This window comes from Meles meles, chromosome 2 (genome assembly GCF_922984935.1).
Source record: "Meles meles chromosome 2, mMelMel3.1 paternal haplotype, whole genome shotgun sequence".
NCBI lineage: Eukaryota > Metazoa > Chordata > Mammalia > Carnivora > Mustelidae > Meles > Meles meles.
The window spans coordinates 119620468-119637528 of NC_060067.1; the positions used below are offsets into that span (position 1 = coordinate 119620468).

Here is a 17061-nt window from a genome sequence, read left to right on the forward strand (position 1 = left end):
TTCTAACTACTTGTTCTGGGGCAATACACTTTCCTTCTTCTTGTGTTGATTAATTTCTATTGATCCTCTAGTCTATGGCCCAGATGGCTCTTGTCTCACACCCTTCAGAGCTGGGTTATTGATTCCCTGCACCAGGACTCTTATAACTATTTGCAGAATGTTCTAAGTCTTTACTGATGTGCCTGTTCAAAGTTCACTTTATGCGCAGAATCATTATTAATTATATTGGGAAGAAAGCTCTGTTATTTTTCAGTATGATCTACATCAAAGTTTGCTTTTTTCGTTTTGTTTTGTTTTGTTTTTTTAACTCTAAGTTAATTCCCATCAGAGGGTTAAGAAATTAACCCAGTGTGTTGAGACTAGCTATTTTTTTTAAAAGATTTTATTTATTGGGGCGCCTGGGTGGCTCAGTGGGTTAAGCCGCTGCCTTTGGCTCAGGTCATGGTCTCAGGGTCCCGGGATCGAGTCCTGCAGCGGGCTCTCTGCTCAACGGAGAGCCTGCTTCCCTTCCTCTCTCTCTGCCTGCCTCTCTTGTGATTTCTCTCTGTCAAATAAATAAATAAAATCTTAAAAAAAAAAAAAAGGTTTTTAAAAAAAGATTTTATTTATTTATTTGACAGAAAGAGAGAGATCACAAGTAGAGAGGCAGGCAGAGAGAGAGGAGGAAGCAGGCTCCCCGCTGAGAAGAGAGCCAGATGCGGGGCTCAATTCCAGGACCCTGAGACCATGACCCAAGTTGAAGGCAGAGGCTTAACACGCTGAGCCACCCAGGCACCCCAAGACCAGCTTTTTTTTTTTTTTTAAGATTTTATTTACTTATTTGAGAGAGGGAGCAAGCATGAGCAGGGGGAGAGGGTGGAAAAGCAGACTCCCCAGTGAGCAAGGAGCAGGATGCAGGGTTCAATCCCAGGACACCATGATCAAGACCTGAAACAAAGGCAGACACTTAACTGACTGAGCCACCCAGGTGCCCCGAGACTAGCTATCTTGGAAAGGAAATGAGGAGGGCAGAAAAAATGGAAAGGAAAGGAAGGGAAGGAAAAAGTGTAGCTACAGTATGGCTATTACCTTATAGAACTTGTATTTCTTAGGACAGTAGTTTAAAAAATGTTTTTTTTTTCAAAGCTATTATCTATTGTCAATCACAATCAATAACTTTGGACAATGGAATAAGTTCTTTTAATATTTGCATGATCCCATAACTTCAGCTTCTTTGAATTCATTGAGCTTATGTCCGTCTTCTAAATTCTGCTCACTTCGTAGCAATGGCACTTATATACATGTCTATCTTTTTTGCTAAGAACGACTTTCAGAATATGATTACTTTTAGAACAATTTCCTAAGTTGCACAGGACATCTAGGTCAAGGTGATTGCTGCACAATTTTTAAGACATGAACAACACTAGCCCTGAACAGGTAACAGAGTAAACATCTGTGTTAGATTGTGTCTTCCCTTGAGCACAAGCCTAAGCAGTCTCTGCTTGCTATCAGTTGGGCTCAAAAGTCTGAGTACTTGAAGCATTCTATGAATAGGAAGTCCCTATTGCTCAGAAAACTATTTTAGCATTTTGTGCCAAAACTCCACGAACTAAATTTTCTTAAATTTAGGATGTCCCTGCTAGGAAACAAACAACAAACAAACAAACAACAAAAACAACAACAACAAAACCAAGAGTCTTCTGAGCTCCCAACAGGAAAGAGGTCCCAAATTAGTTGGATGTGATCAGTTTATGTACTGAGATGCCCTAAATATGTGACTCTTAAAGTTCTCAATGGAAAGCTCAGGACTGGGGACTAATGATTGCTAGGATATTAAGGGCTTTGGCTCACAAACAGTATCTGATTCTGCAAAGGACTAAGATACTTATTTTTGTTTGATATGTTAGGGGGGCACCTTGGATCCTGACATTGGAGACAATCCCTCCCATTAACTTAGCTCTGTGGAATGTTGTTGCTTCTTAAATATTTTGAAAATAAAAATAATACTCTCAACCTATTTTTATTGATAACAAGACTTTATTAAATGAAACTAAAAGATTTAAATAAAAGGTCAGTGTGTCCTCTCTGTGTGGTGAATAGGCTCAGCATCCTTCTATTCCCATGCCTATTCAGAACTCATTGTTCCTTATTGCTCTTTCCCGTTCGTCGGTTCAAAATAAATGCTCAAAGCACCTATGTGTGCACAGTGCTAAGCACTCTTATCTGACCTCAAGGGTCTTACCCTCTAGCATGGGATACAGATTTTAAATTGGTAAACTACTATATATATACTACACATATATAATTATATATATTAATGTATATATTTTTTAACTGCAAGTTAATTCCCATCAGAGGGTCAAGATAATAGATACGTATCTATCTATATATATAAAATACAAGTAGATATTAAGAAAGAGGGGAATAAACCATGGTTCATTGAAAAGAATAATAACAGGGGAGAGGGATTAATGTGAATTAAGTCATGATAGATTATATTTAACCCAAGACTTACATGTTAAGAAAAGCCATCTATATAAAGGCAGAGGGAAGCCTTCCAGTCAGGGTGGGGGGTGCTTTCAGGAAAAGAAGAGTTTGGCTGGAGAGAGGAGCTGAAGAAGACACTGCACAAATGGTTGAGACAGAGAGAGAGGAGGGGAGGATGTGTGGGGAAACTGGAGGGATAAGTAGGAAGTGGTAAGAGAGTTGGATTTTATTCTAGATGCAGTGGGAAACCATGAAAGAGTTTTTAACAGGAAGAGAACATGATGAGAATGAAATTTAAAAGATCACTCTTAATGCAGTGTGGTGAATGCATCGGATATAGGGAGAAATGACCAAGAAGGTGCACAGAGAGACCAATGAAGGGCAATTTCAATATTCAGATGAAAGATGGTATGATTAGGACCAGGGCTGTTGTTGAGGAAATCGGCAGATGACTTTGAAGTAGACTGACTAGACTCTGTGATGGATTATATTTAGAAGAAGAAAATGGTGGAGGGTTTAAGAATGACACCAAAGATTCTGATTTCAATATGTTGGTGGATAATTATTGGTGTTCAGTCAGATAAGAAAACTTAGAGGCATAACAGGCCTCGGGGAGAAGATCAAGAGTTTTCTTTGGGACTGGCTAGCTTGAGATGCCTGAGCAACTTCAATTGGACCTGAAAAATAGGCGTTTTGACAGCAGGGAAGAAATTCTAGTAGGACCTCTGTTGTGATGGTTCTGATGGTTCTGCTTCCTCATGTAGTTGCTTAAAGCCCCAAGTGCCTCCAAATAAGGAGATGTGGTCAGCTAAGGAAACTCTATATTTTATTTAATCAAATCACATACACTCTCTTGCATTTGACTCGGCAACTCCAAGGTGAATTGCTGCCAACTCAAATTTTTATCTAGATAATGAGCTGTACTTATTGCTTCCACACTGCTTCCTGCTTATAAGCAGGAAAGTTACCACAAGGTAGAACAATAGATATTATCCAAACTGGGAAGCAGCTGGTATTGGTTACCCCAATAGTGAGAATTTTGAGATGTGAAAATGATATTAAAAGAGAGAGAGAGAGAGAGAAGACTAAGATGTAAGGTAAGGGTGCATCTCCCTGTTTTGGGGGAGTTACCAGTCAGCCAACATTAAGAAGAAAGCTGAAGTTCTGAGTTGCGTGATTCGTAAGAGTTCAAGGCAATCAAGAACAGTGCCACCTGGTGCACTTCAGGACTCCCCAGTGGGCCAGACTCACCTCCCTTATGTTAATATATCTAAGAGGAGCTGTTCTGGTCTCCCCAAGGCATAACACATCTCTTTTTCAGTGGGGCAATAAAGCATCTGGACAAAGGATCAAAAGAGAGGCATCTTGGTGGTTTCAAACTTGCATTTGAGTTATAGCTGAGTAGAAACAGTCAATAGATGATCTACTTAAGTTTTGCCCTGACCCTATATTTGTCATCTCCATTTTAGGCACCAATACACTGAGGCTCAGGTTGAGAGACGTGTCAGAAGTTACACATCTAGTGAAGAACAGAGGTAGAATTTAATGCAGCTTGAACGGATTTTCCCTCCACAGTGTTACTAATGAGAATGTGCTTCAAATAAATGAGCTGAATAGAAAAACTGAAGAATAAGATAATTCATCAATGATTTTACTGTGGTTTATCATTTTAGTAGCTGCTTACATAACTTTGTTTTAATATTAATAATTCCTACTTTCTATTTACTAAAAATACACCACAAATATTATTTTTAAATTCACAAAGTTCGAATACATGAAAAAAATTATATTTAATGCTCAAAATATAAAGGTTAAGGGAATATATAAATAGAAGATGTACTTTAAATTAGGTGATAGCCATGTCTTTGACTTCTACAGTGAAGAATAAAATGTATACACTACTTATTTTTTTTAAGGACTTAGGAAATTTAACACTTTTTTTTCCAATAAACAAAAATTTCATGAAGATAGAATTGAAGAAATTTCAAGATTATACCTCCAGTTTATATTTCAATCCAGTTGTTCCATTTACTGTATTTTAAATTCACAATATACTCGAACGCATTTGCTTTTACTCAAGCTATTTCTTCTCCCTATAAGGCCCATGGTCGTCTTTTACTTTATAATGCCAGGTACCAAAATCTCACCCATCCACAGCAACTGTTCAAATGCAACTTCTCCCATGAACATTTGTACTAATAACAGAAATAGAACAATAAGAACTAATAACAAATAAAACAACATTTCTAAAAAAAGATTTCTACTTTTTTTTTCCACTTTCCCATCATACTTTGTATTGTTTTGTCTTGACTGTTCTAATTGGGAAGTCCCTTGGGAGCAGAAGTGATATGTTACGCATCTTTGTGTCCTCCCCTTTTGCATAAATTTTAGGCATACTTTACCACAGAGGGAGTTCAAAGTGTTTAGTATATGAAATTATCTCATAAGAGCTTGAAATGCTCTAAAATTTAGGATAGACAGCAGGATTTTTCCAAAAATACTCTCAGAATCTCATTGGAACTAGTATCATTGCTCTCCTGTGGAAGTAATATAGCCTTGAGTCTTCTAAATTATCCCGACCTAAGTGCAACTTGCTCTGTCATTATTTCGTAGATAAATAACTTCCAGAGCAAGGCTCATCAAGGACTCAGAGAATCTCCTTTAGGAGATTCTAAAGAAATAACCAGAAAACAAAAGGCATCCCGTTTCCACTATTTATCTTCGGAACTACTCCCCTTCCTTGTTGTTCCTATTTCCTTCTAAAGAAAAAAATCAAAGGCAAAATAAACTGGCAGATTCCTCATTAAAATAGATGTAAAACAGTAAAAAAATAATGGCCATAGCAACAACCACTCCAACTTGATAAACAAAAGCCACAACTGAGAATCTGACAAAATTCTTTACAAGAATCATAAATAATTAAATAAAATGGACCATATTTTGAGTGGCAAATGAAATTTAGTTCAAGATTTATTCATGAGAGAGTGTCATAGGTAAAGATCTTTGAAGGCTAACATCCTTGGTCAGAAAGAAACTGGGAGCAGAGTCCTCTCCCTAGAGACTTGCATGTCTAGTGGTAACAGCACACCCAGAATTGGTGAGCACCTTGGGACTCCACAACCTAGCCAATGGAGAGGAAACTAGGTGGAGAATGGTGATGGAAAGAACTAGAAGCCTTTGAGACAACAGTTAGCACAAAGATGCAATGAGTACTTACTAAGTTCCACGCGCTGGGTTTTATTTGCATCATTTCATTTAATTCACACAACAATGTCACAAGGGAGGTCCTATTTTCATTCCCCTTCCATAAGTAAGGAGAGTGAAGTTTAGAAAGGTTATGTGTCTCTCCTAAGGTCAGCATCCAGCAAGTGGTGGCACCTAAACTAACACAGCAGCCGGCCCCGTGCACAAGGAAGCTGGACCGCAATTAAAACCATTATGGGGGCGCCTGGGTGGCTCAGTGGTTTAAGCCTCTGCCTTCGGCTCAGGTCATGATCTCAGGGTCCTGGAATCGAGCCCCACATCGGGCTCTCTGCTCAGCAGGGAGCCTGCTTCCTCCTCTCTCTCTGCCTGCCTCTCTGCCTACTTGTGATCTCTGTCTGTCAAATAAATAAATAAAATCTTTAAAAAAAAAACAAACAAACCATTATGTACTAGTCAGGATCCATTATGATGGCAAATACCCTAAGTTAGTTTCTCCACAGGAGCAATCTTCACACTGCAACAGGGTGATCCCTCTCAGGGGATCTGTCTGGTACAGAACCCAGTTTTCTGAGAATGCAAATACTCGGTGGGTTTCCAAGGAGCAAGCTGTGCAGTCCAAGGTTCCCAGGCAGGTTCAATGTCTAACAAGGAATTGGGAGGTAGAACAGAAGGTTTTGTGCCTCATGCCTCATCCCTTTGGCCCACCTACCATTTTAGTGTAGCTGAGATGACTAATCCTTGTGCCTGCTGCCAGCATCTCACCTCGTGGGCCCACTGCCTCTTTGTCTTGCCATTTGCTGCCCCTGGGCTTTCCTGAAAGTCTCAGGAGCTTACTCAGCCTGCTCAGAGTAGCTTAGAAGTATACAGAGTTGCTGTCTCCAGGAATAGTCCCCAGTTCAGTTAGGACAGAGACTGCCCCAACCTCCTCTTGTAAGGAGCTGCAATCCTGAAGCTAATTCCCCAGGTCCCCTCCGAGGCCCCAGAGACCTTGAGCCCCAGTAGCTCAGAGCAGTACCAAGATCAATGGTATAGCTTGTCATGTTTGTGCTTTCTAACTAGTCCGCTCCCTCGTGCCTCATTCCTACCTCCTAGGATCACTTTTGGTGCACTAACTACACAAAAGTTCTTAACGGGGTCAGCTTGGGGGAAACCAAAACTAAGACAGAGGGCCAACTAGACAACCAATAGACAACATATGCCGTGAACTCTGGGCGAACATGACCAACAATGGGGACACAGTTGAAGCATGTTGGGTGGCGCCATTTGCATTCCAACCTGCTACCACCTCTCCCTTGAACTCTAACAGCTGCTGTCTAAATTGTCTCTCTGTTTTTACTTTTCCCCCCTGACAATGTAGTCTCCTCCCGGAAGCCAGAGTGACCCCTTAAAATGTAATGTGAATTTATCATCCCCTCAAAATCCTCCAACGTCTTCCAATCCCATGTGGAATAAAATCTTTACCATGGTCAGCAGGCATGTATGATCTGGCTCATTTATGCTTCCAAGTTCACCTTCTGCTACTGCTCCCAGATTTTGCAAGATTGGAGAGATTTTCCCTATTGTCCTCTGCAGATTAATAATTCTAGTCCCGTCATATCCATCCCTCTGTATCCTTCCACTCCGCCTAGCATTTATAACTACCTGACTTTATATTATATGCAGCCAATTCTTGCTATTTAAGGCAGATATGCTCTATAAAGTCACCATGAATGCTGAATTAAAGAATACTGAATCGCTGCTCCTAAAGGAAATGCATAGTCAGGTTCCTGAAAACCTCCACACACATTGTCAACAACTAATCAACAAATAACCATGTTTAATGTGTGTTTCTGTTTAAAAATACTTTATTCAATATATATTATTGATTCATTAACATTGAACTCTCAGCCAATGCGCATATAACTCACGCCTGAACAAAGCTTATTAAATACACATATTTTCTCCATACAATATATCATGAGTTTAGGAAAACTGGACAGTCCTTCAGCACTACCCCTGGGGGCCATTGAAAACAGCAAAACCATCCAAGAAAACCTCATGCAAAAATGTAAAAAACACAACATGAGATAGACCACAAAAGGACTTTTGTTTACAGTTTGAGAGGAAACAAGAAGAGCGTGACCTTTTTTGACTCCAGCCGGGCATGTGTACAAAAGGTAACTCAAATTTTTTGCCACTCTGCACATGTCTGTGAATGACTGCAAAGGTACCACAGTATTGATTTGGGGAGTTACAAGTGTATTTTTAGCAAGGGGGCAAATTCACAAATACAGAACTACAAAGAATGAGGATGGACTGTATTTGTTCATGTCATATTATTTTATCGATCTCTTCTTCTTAATATGTAAGCTCTAAAGTAGAGAAGACTTTTGGGTTTTTTTTTTCTTTTTCACTTTTTCTTCAGCATCTAAACCAGTACTGTCCACTAGAAATGTAATGTGAGCCACAAATGTGAACTACATAGGTAATTATACATATTTCAGTAGCCATATTTTTAAAAGGAAATATATAGTGGTACCTGGGTGGCTCGGTCGGTTAATTGCGTTTGGCTGAGGTCATGATCTTGGGATCGAGTCCCATGTTGGACTCTCTGCTCAGCAGGCAGTCTGCTTCTCCCTCCTCTTCTCTCCCTCTTTCTCTGCCCCTCCACCCTGCTTGTGCTCTTTCTCTCTCTCTCAAGTAAATAAATAGGATCTTAAAAAAAAAAGAAACATATACAATTAATTTTTATAATGTACCAATTTAACATAATATATCTAAAACATTCTTTCAATATCTAATCAATATTAGAACATTAATGTGATGTTTTACACTCTTTTATTTGTCCCCAATCTTTGTAATCCAATGTATATTTCATACTTACAGCATACTTCAATTTTGATTAGCCATATTTCAAGAGCTCAATGGCCATGTGCTGCCAGTGGCTGCCATATTAGACAGCTCAGTTCTAGAACAATGACGGGCACATAGTAAGTTCCCAAAAAACATTGTGGGGTGAATTCATGACTTCATTGCTTTCCATATCTCGGACACAGTACCAAGGAGCTTACATACTTTAATCGCTTAATTCACACAACTGCCCATTTGTTAAGGTGTTTGACTGTGAGAGAAACCGCATAGGTCCAAAAGCATTTCAGATTTGGCTAAATATAGTGTGCATGTTTTACATTTTTAAGTCCCAGGTAATGCTAATTAATACAGTATTATTAATGCTAATTAATACTGAGTGACTAAGCACCCTGTCACCCAAGAGCCTGTCTGTTAGCTGTCTTAATAACTTGCCAGAGACTCCATGGGAAGGCTGGTGGTACAACCGGCGAGGCCTTGGAGCGTGAAGCATCACGTGAAGCATCTTGCTATTGTGACTGACAATCTGAGAAGTTTGGCACTGTTGCTAGGAGCAGCATCAAAAAAGCCTTTGTTATCCTGTGAAACCGTGGCTCCCTTCATTTTCCTATTGTGTGAAAGAAATTTTGCTATTTTTTCTTATCTGTGAGGCAAACATGACCATGTTCTTACATGAACTTACACAGCCAAAAATACTGCATGACACCTTTTGAATAGCAATGTAATAATCAATTCATAATAGTTACCTTCCTGTGATCCCAAAAAAGGACTTAGGGTGGCTTACTCAATTAGTAAGAACAACTCATGACTGATTAGTGCAAACAATTTATTTCTTCTGCCCATATAAAAATCTGCAAGATTAATCAGAGATAATTTTCTAAAGTACAAAAAATGGAGACAAGAGAAGGATAATCAGAGCAGTTGTGGAATAATAAAACTTATTTCGGCTGCGCAAAAATTGAAGAGCCCTCAGTATCAGAGTATAAATTGCAAATCATGTTTTCAGTGTTCTTAAAGCCAGCTTCTGATTACACCCAATGTTGCACTATGGTATCCCCTCAGCCTGCAGTGTTTTCCCCCACACACTTATACAGAAAGTAATCCTCACATCCCCACACATGAAGAGGGCATCAGAAGTCAGACGTCTGCGATGCAGGCCACTAGAGATCAGTAAACTTGCTCCCTACATCACTTAGACCTGCAGTGCTAGAGCTTTTAAAGAGATAATAATCAGCACTCTTCTTCTAACCCACCCATTGTCTCTGGGCTTTCTTTATTCTTTGGTCTCTGAATGCAGAATTTCCAAGAAATAAACCATCCATGGGCCTCATATATCGTCCCAGAGTAACCACAGCTAAGCCACATATTGCCATTAGGGTTTAAAATACTCTAACGTGATGAGAGAGAATGTCCCTATCTTCCCCACAAGGATGGTAACGTTTGAGGGAAATTCATAAGAAAAAAAAAAAAAGACTGGGATGGCTTCTCCCTCAATGCAGATGTGAGGCACGCCTTAGGAGCAGTGGTGCTGAGAAAAAGAACCTATCCAATAACAACTGCATTTTGATCCTTTGGATTTTGAGAAGTTCTCAGTATCGAAATAAAGAATAAATGTCATGAAAGTTGTTTTAAAAATTGAAATTTGTATTGGTAGCAAAATAGATGGTAAACATGACCTGCAGTTGAACTGACACTTTTAGTCAGGAGACAGAAAGTAGAACAGAGTCCCAATAGGACGACGAAGCTGGATGAAAAGGAAGGATGAACCAGCAGAGCCAAGAAGGGAAATGAAAATGAGTCGCCCTGGACGATCCACTTTGAAATCTACAGCAGCTTTGGCTGCAGAGGGTGGCTGGCTATATTGGCTACTTGACAGAATGCCCAGTTTGTATTCCCTAATATGAAATCATGTCAGTGATATTCCTCACTTGGTAATTTGTGCTCTGATATTTCTCACCTCAAAAGGCCTTCTCTAATTCGTCCCTCAGTCTTATCTGTGAAACTTATTATGCTTACTTTTGTGTCAACCCATCCAAGCAAAGGCATGGCCTGATAGCCAGTATAACATAAATTCTGGGTGTGTCTGTGATGTCATTGGAATATATCAGTATTTGAATCCACAGACTGAGTAAATTTTGCCCTCACGTATGTGAATGGGTATCATCCAATCCACTGAGGTCCCAAATAGAACTAAAAGAACAGGAAGGTTGAATTTGCTCTCTCTGTTTGAGCCAGGGCTTCTCCACCCTCGGACCTCTGCATGCTTGGTTCTTGGGCTTCCAGTAGCCGACCAGGGCTTTTATCACCAATCCCCCCAGTCCTCAGGCCTTCAGACTTAGACTGAACCACACCCCTGGCTTTCCTACTTGGCCACCTTGCAGACAGCAGAATGTGGGACTTAGTCTCTATAACCACGTGAGTCAATTCTAAAAATAAATCTCTTGTACCTATTTATCTCCATATATCCTATTGGTTCTGTTGCTCTGGAGAACTCTGACCAATACAGTCATCACGCACATAGTTAAGAAGATATGCTGTGAATATAAAATACAGATCCTTCACAGAAAGACTTCCATTCATGCATTCACTCACTCCTTTACTGAACACATATTTATTTAAATGCTGTCTACGTGCCAGGCACTATTCTAAGGTCCACCATACAGTAATTTATGAATCTAACAAAGCTCTTGACATCCTGGAACTTTATGTCTCGTTGAGAAAGATAAATATTAAATAAGACAACATGTAACTAATGTAATTTCAGACCATGAAAAAGCAGGATAAAGACTTGAGTCAGATGGGGAAGACCTGGGTACAGCGAGAATGGCTAACATTATTTTGCATTCTCTAGAACCTTGAGGTCTCGCACCTTGTTGTAGCATGGATTAGGTCTCATCTGGTCTAACTAGTATGTGAATATCCTGAATGTCCATTTCAAAGAAAAAAAAAATGGAGACACAAAATAGCAGTAAGATGTAGGACAAAATGGATGCATGGCAGCACTATCTGGGAGTGGGGCCAGATATCAACTGTGGTGGTTGTATTCTAATCAGGGAAGTCATGGAAGTTTTCTGAAATATCAGGACTTGAGCAGAAGCCTCATGGTGCAAAGCTATGGAGGAAAAGTATTATAAGAAGAAGGAAGAATCTGAACTCACATAGAGCTTCTGGTGTTCAAGGCACTGTAAGAAAGTCAGTGTGTTTAGAATATGGTGAGCAAGGGCAATCAACCGAGGAGATGAGGTCAGAAGGTTGGCAGAAGCAGATCACATAGGATCTTTCAGATCATGGTAAGAAATTAGAGGGTTATTTTAAGTGCAGTGGAATGTCATTGGAGGGTGTTAAACTAGGAGTAAACTGATGTGATTCAAAATTGTTAAACTTTTCAGAGGAAGACAACACAAAATCAATAATCAGTTCTGTTTCAGGTTGACACAGTCCTTGGAAGGAGAGAAAATTAAAATGGGGAGGCAGGTGTATAAAACAAGAGTAGAAAGGATTTGAGGATTATCTGAAACAGATGACCCAGGGCAAGTGGAAGGACAATACTGTGGAACAGACATGCTTATGCAAGAATGGGTAGCCCTCAGGGAAGATGATGGATTATCAACATGATAGAGCCTGAGGAGCCCTGTCAAACCTACATACCATTACTCTTGCCACTTCATGTGCGGAAAAATGACATCTCCAGAAGACACTTAGAGAAATATTTTTAGTAACTATGGTTGATGGCTTGGGTTCAGAATGGAATGTCTAAGTGAAAAGTATTGGTTGTCTTGTTCCCCCTCTGCAGCAGCCATGGTGGCATTTTCTTGGGTCTTCCTTCAGCAGAGCCTGTGGCAAGTTTCTCTCCTGCTTGCACGCCTTCAGGGTCGACTGCAGAGGCCACCCTCCCCCCAGGTGACTGCTAGGCAATGGCATGCTTCCTGGGGGCCCTTGGGCATGGACGTTTCTACCCAGTGTGGAAGTCCTCTCACAGCAACCTCCACTGAACTGGCAGAGACGGGCTCTGACCCGGCACCTCCACTGGAACCTCTTTCTACCCTACCCTCTCCGTTCACAGTATCCAAACCTGGCTTGCCATCTGAAGCAATCACTCCTGCCCCCTCTCCTCTTAACCTTGCACAGGAATTACCTACAACAAATCTTTATATTCTTTTTTTTTTTACACATTTAGTTTTATTGTAACAAAGCAACTTGTACACTTTTAATGTTTAAAACAGAGCATCATCTTTCCTTTCCAGTGAAACAAAAAGAAAATTTAAAAATAAACAGGAACAAAATTACAATAGAGAATGTCAATTCCAAATAAGATCCTACAAGTTCTGCTGATTCTCCCATCGAGTGGCAGGGCTCAAGTCATCATTAGGAGAGTTTTATTTTAAAAGTGTCATCTTAAACTGCAAGGATGTCCGTTAAACATCACAATTAAACATGTCAAAAGAGAAGCCATGTTGTCAAAATGCCCACTTAACCCACCCAAACATCTCAAACCCACCCTTTGCTGACCTTCTATAACCCCATTTTTTTAAAGAATTTTTTCTTTTTTTTAAACAAGAGAAAGTAGACAGGTACATGTTGGTAAATGCTAACTGTCCATATTCACATAGAGACACAGTGTAATCTCTGAGCCCAATATACAGAGGAAGGAGGAAAAAAGCTAGAATTCTATGCACTACTACATAGGGGCCTAGCACCATCCAGCTTCCAGCAGAGCTAAGGGAGCAGAAGGTTTTTCTTTTTTCCCACAGAGCATGGTGGTGTTGATTCCATAAAGGTTTTGTTTTTGTTGAGACAGGAAGGGACAAAAATGAATTTGGAACAAAAAGGGGTAGAGATTCTTTTCCCACTGTATTCTGCTCAAGGTATTTCCCCCCCAAAATAAGCTGAGAACCATGGTATAAAGGGAGAGAAAAAGGAGACTTCAAAAAACAGGGTGAATGAGCATGAGAGGAGAAAAGAAAAAGAAAAAGGAAAAAAAAAAAAAAAAAGAAGACGGCAACTTGCTCCCAGGGACTGAAGAAAATTAAAAAAGGAAGATTGGAATCCATCAGTGTTCCATTAGTCATCTTCTCCTTCATCCTCCTCTCCTTCCTCCCCCTCATCATCATCTTCATCTTCTTCACCTTCATCCTCATCTCCTTCTTCATCAATATCTTCCAATCCTTCTTCTTCTTCATCATCATCATCATCTTCTTCTCCTTCCCCCTCTTCGTCATCCATATCGGGAACCAAGTAGTACTGTAATGGATCTGGCCAAATATCATCTTTGATGACCTCTCCTCACTCATCTGCGCCTGCCTCAGAATGGTCAGTAAACCAGGCGAAGAAGCTCTCTGGCTCCTCATCCTGTCTCTTCCTGCTGGCTTTATTCTGTGTTTGACTTGAACGTTTCGTCAAATCCTTTCCAGATTTCCATTTGATTTCAGTGGACTTTGAAGATGGATCACCACTCTCATTCAGATGAAATTCTTTGGAGAGAACTTTATTTTTGAAGTAAGGGTTTTCATCAAAATAAAAATCTATTCTGTAACCTGATTTATATCTTCAAACTCTGTCACTTCAACTCTTGTCAAATAACACAGCGCCTCTTCATCCTCCTCCCCAAGCAGTGCAGACACTTGTGGATGGTTGACAAATGTTGTTACCCCAAAATTGGGGATTTGGGCTATCAATTCCTACCTCTTCTGAAAAAACGGTTGGCGGAGTTTGTTATATTTCTGTTCTACTTTCAAAATCTCCTCACTGGCTTGTTCATTAAGTCTGTCTATTTCATTTTGTACTTCATCAATATGTTCAATTGCTTCTTGCTGTTCTTTTTCTCCCTTATGCAAGTGCTGAGATGTTGACGTCTGCCCTGGCTTGGGGGCAGGAGGCAGTCTCGATTTCTTCGTTTGAGGCGGGAGTGAAGACTGACGTTTGGGGGCCATGCTGCGAGGAAACTCCAGGAAACCAGGAGAGGCGCACGTCTGGAAGCTCTGATTCACAAATCTTTATATTCTTACCTCCATCTTGACATCTGCTTCCCAAAGGACCTGAACTGACCCAGAAACTGACAAGTTTCCTCTAAAAGCAGGAAATGGAAAAGAGAGACAAACATGTTTCCCATGAGCAGAAATGTGGTCTCATGGCAAAAAGCCTACATGCCCTGTCTCCAATACCGGTATTTTGTTCCCTTTGGCACAGTTATACACATTAACAGGACAGAAGCACAAAGCCAAAGGTATGGTGAGATCCAATAGCTTTTAGATAACGTATGTTTGAAGCATTCAGGACCATATGAGAAGGCAGGAGCTCTGATGGAAAGAAGAAGGAATCTATAGTGAGAAAAAGACTTAAAATGAAGACAATGATGAAAGGAACTAAATTAAAATGAGAAAATAATTTTTTAAAATGCCCAAATACAACAGGAAATTTAAAATCTGCACTGGCAGCAACCAGAAAACGTTAAATGTGGCTAATTAAATAAATGATGCTAAGAACCAAGTTAATAGAGAAAATAAGATGATAAGAGGGAAAACTAGAGATAGGGAAAGCCAACCTACAAAGTCTGGGTGTTACTGAAGAACAAATATGAACAAATAGAAGTGTAACAATAATAAATAGAAATTTTGCTGAATAAAACAAAAGCCTAAGAAGGTACAATGAAAGGTTTCACTGTGTTTCATGAAAAAGTAATTTTAAAATAGATACATTATAGCAATTATAATTACAAGGATAAAGAAAAAAGTTAACCACCTAACCAAAGGGGGAAAGTGTTGTACCTACCAAAACACAAAACTCAGGCTGGCTTCAGCCTACTTATTTGCAACATTGAGGACAATGAAGAAATACCCATACTGTTTCCATCATTCCACAGTGTGTTTCTCAGTTGCTTTCCTCAGTCTCCAGCTTGTTGGTCATATTCAAGTATGTGTAATGCTCTAATTTACCATTCTCAGGCCACTAACCGAAACCACTTGGAGCCCCCCTAATCCACAGTGCTCCCTGCAGTTCTTATCATAATTGTCACACTGAGACCCCTCAGTGTCCCCAGGGAATCACATGACCTGCAGCCCTGAGCAGCCCTGTTTTTAACCAAAGGTCACTCACTGTCAAGCCACTAACTACTTCTGTCAACCAAACATACCAGAAATAAAACATCAACAGGAAAATCATCTCCTATTTCCCATATAAGAAAAATAAGAATAATATATTTAATAGACCTCCAAATTCAAAAGAATGACCAAAGAAGGAAATGAGGTAACTAAAAAAAAAAAAAAAAAAAAAAAAATATATATATATATATACACATCTAGTAGCTAGCCAACTGTTGCATAAAATATTATTACTCTTATTAGTAATTAAATAAACAAATAAACTTACATCAAGTGGAAATCATGTGTCTTTCTGTAATTTTAATGATGGAAAGAAATATGTTATGTATTCTCAAAACTGTTCTTGGAAATGGATTTTGTGCCAAATTTTTAAATAATTTGACTTCATTCATCAACATTTCACTTAATAATTCTACTCTTAGCAATCACATCCAATGAAATAATGTGAAATACAAGCCAATATTTAGCCATAAAGATGCTTATTATTAAGTTATTTGTCACTTATAAAATGGAAGCCATGCCAACATCCAAAAATAAAGAAAACTTTAAGTAAATTATCATTAATTGTTACAATGAATAATGTATTGCCTTTAAAATAATCTTCATGAGAAATTTAAATAACAAGGAGATGTTTTAATATCATAATCTTATTTTAAGAGAGATACCAGGACATAAAGCTATTTGGCTACCCACCCATATGTAGGTATATGTGTGTACATGAATATATACGTGCATTTTATCAATGATCATTAGTCTTAATTATAGAAAAAATTCACCAGAACGTTATGTAAGTGTAGGAACACAACAGTCTTTTTTGTTTCCAAATGTTTATGCTTTTCTGTACTTTCAAACTATTTTTAAAAAAGGAATGAGCTCATTTGCTCATTGCATAATCAATTTCCACTTATTTATTTTGTAAGGTTCTTGGGTATTTCTAAAAGGATAACACCGAGAAACTACCTACCAACTGGAGGTGCCCAACTGTTACCAGTGAGTCAGATTTGGACTACAGATCTGTTTTTGTTTGCTCCATTATGTGTTTTTGCACATTACTTTGCTGCCAGCATTGACATGTAGGGAAATTCTATATAAAAAGCCAGACATCTGGCCCTCTAGGGAAGTCAGAATATCTCCTAATTCTGGACCCGCATTCCCATGGAGCAACAATGGCTGGAGGAAAGCAGCAGCTGGCTTTTTTAGGTGAAGCATGAGCTTGGCTCACCCGGCCTTCTTCTCCTATTCACGTTACTTGCCCTGATCCTCTAGGAGTACTTTAGAAATGTAAAACTTTACTAATACCACATTATTCCGTGTAGTGAATGCCACCTCCCCACCAGAGACCACTGGGCTCAGCTGTTTGGCAGCCTGGAGTGGAACACATTAAGGCCCACAAGGGCTTTGCAGTGGAACAGGTGCGCTCTCCCCATCTCAAGACTTCCAAGCTGCT

At 39.5% G+C, this 17061-nt stretch overlaps 1 pseudogene; it reads right to left on the reverse strand.

The window, feature by feature from the left end:
• Positions 1–13061: 13061 nt before the first annotated feature.
• Positions 13062–14447, reverse strand: LOC123937039 (annotated as a pseudogene).
• Between the last annotated feature and the right edge of the window lie 2614 nt (positions 14448–17061).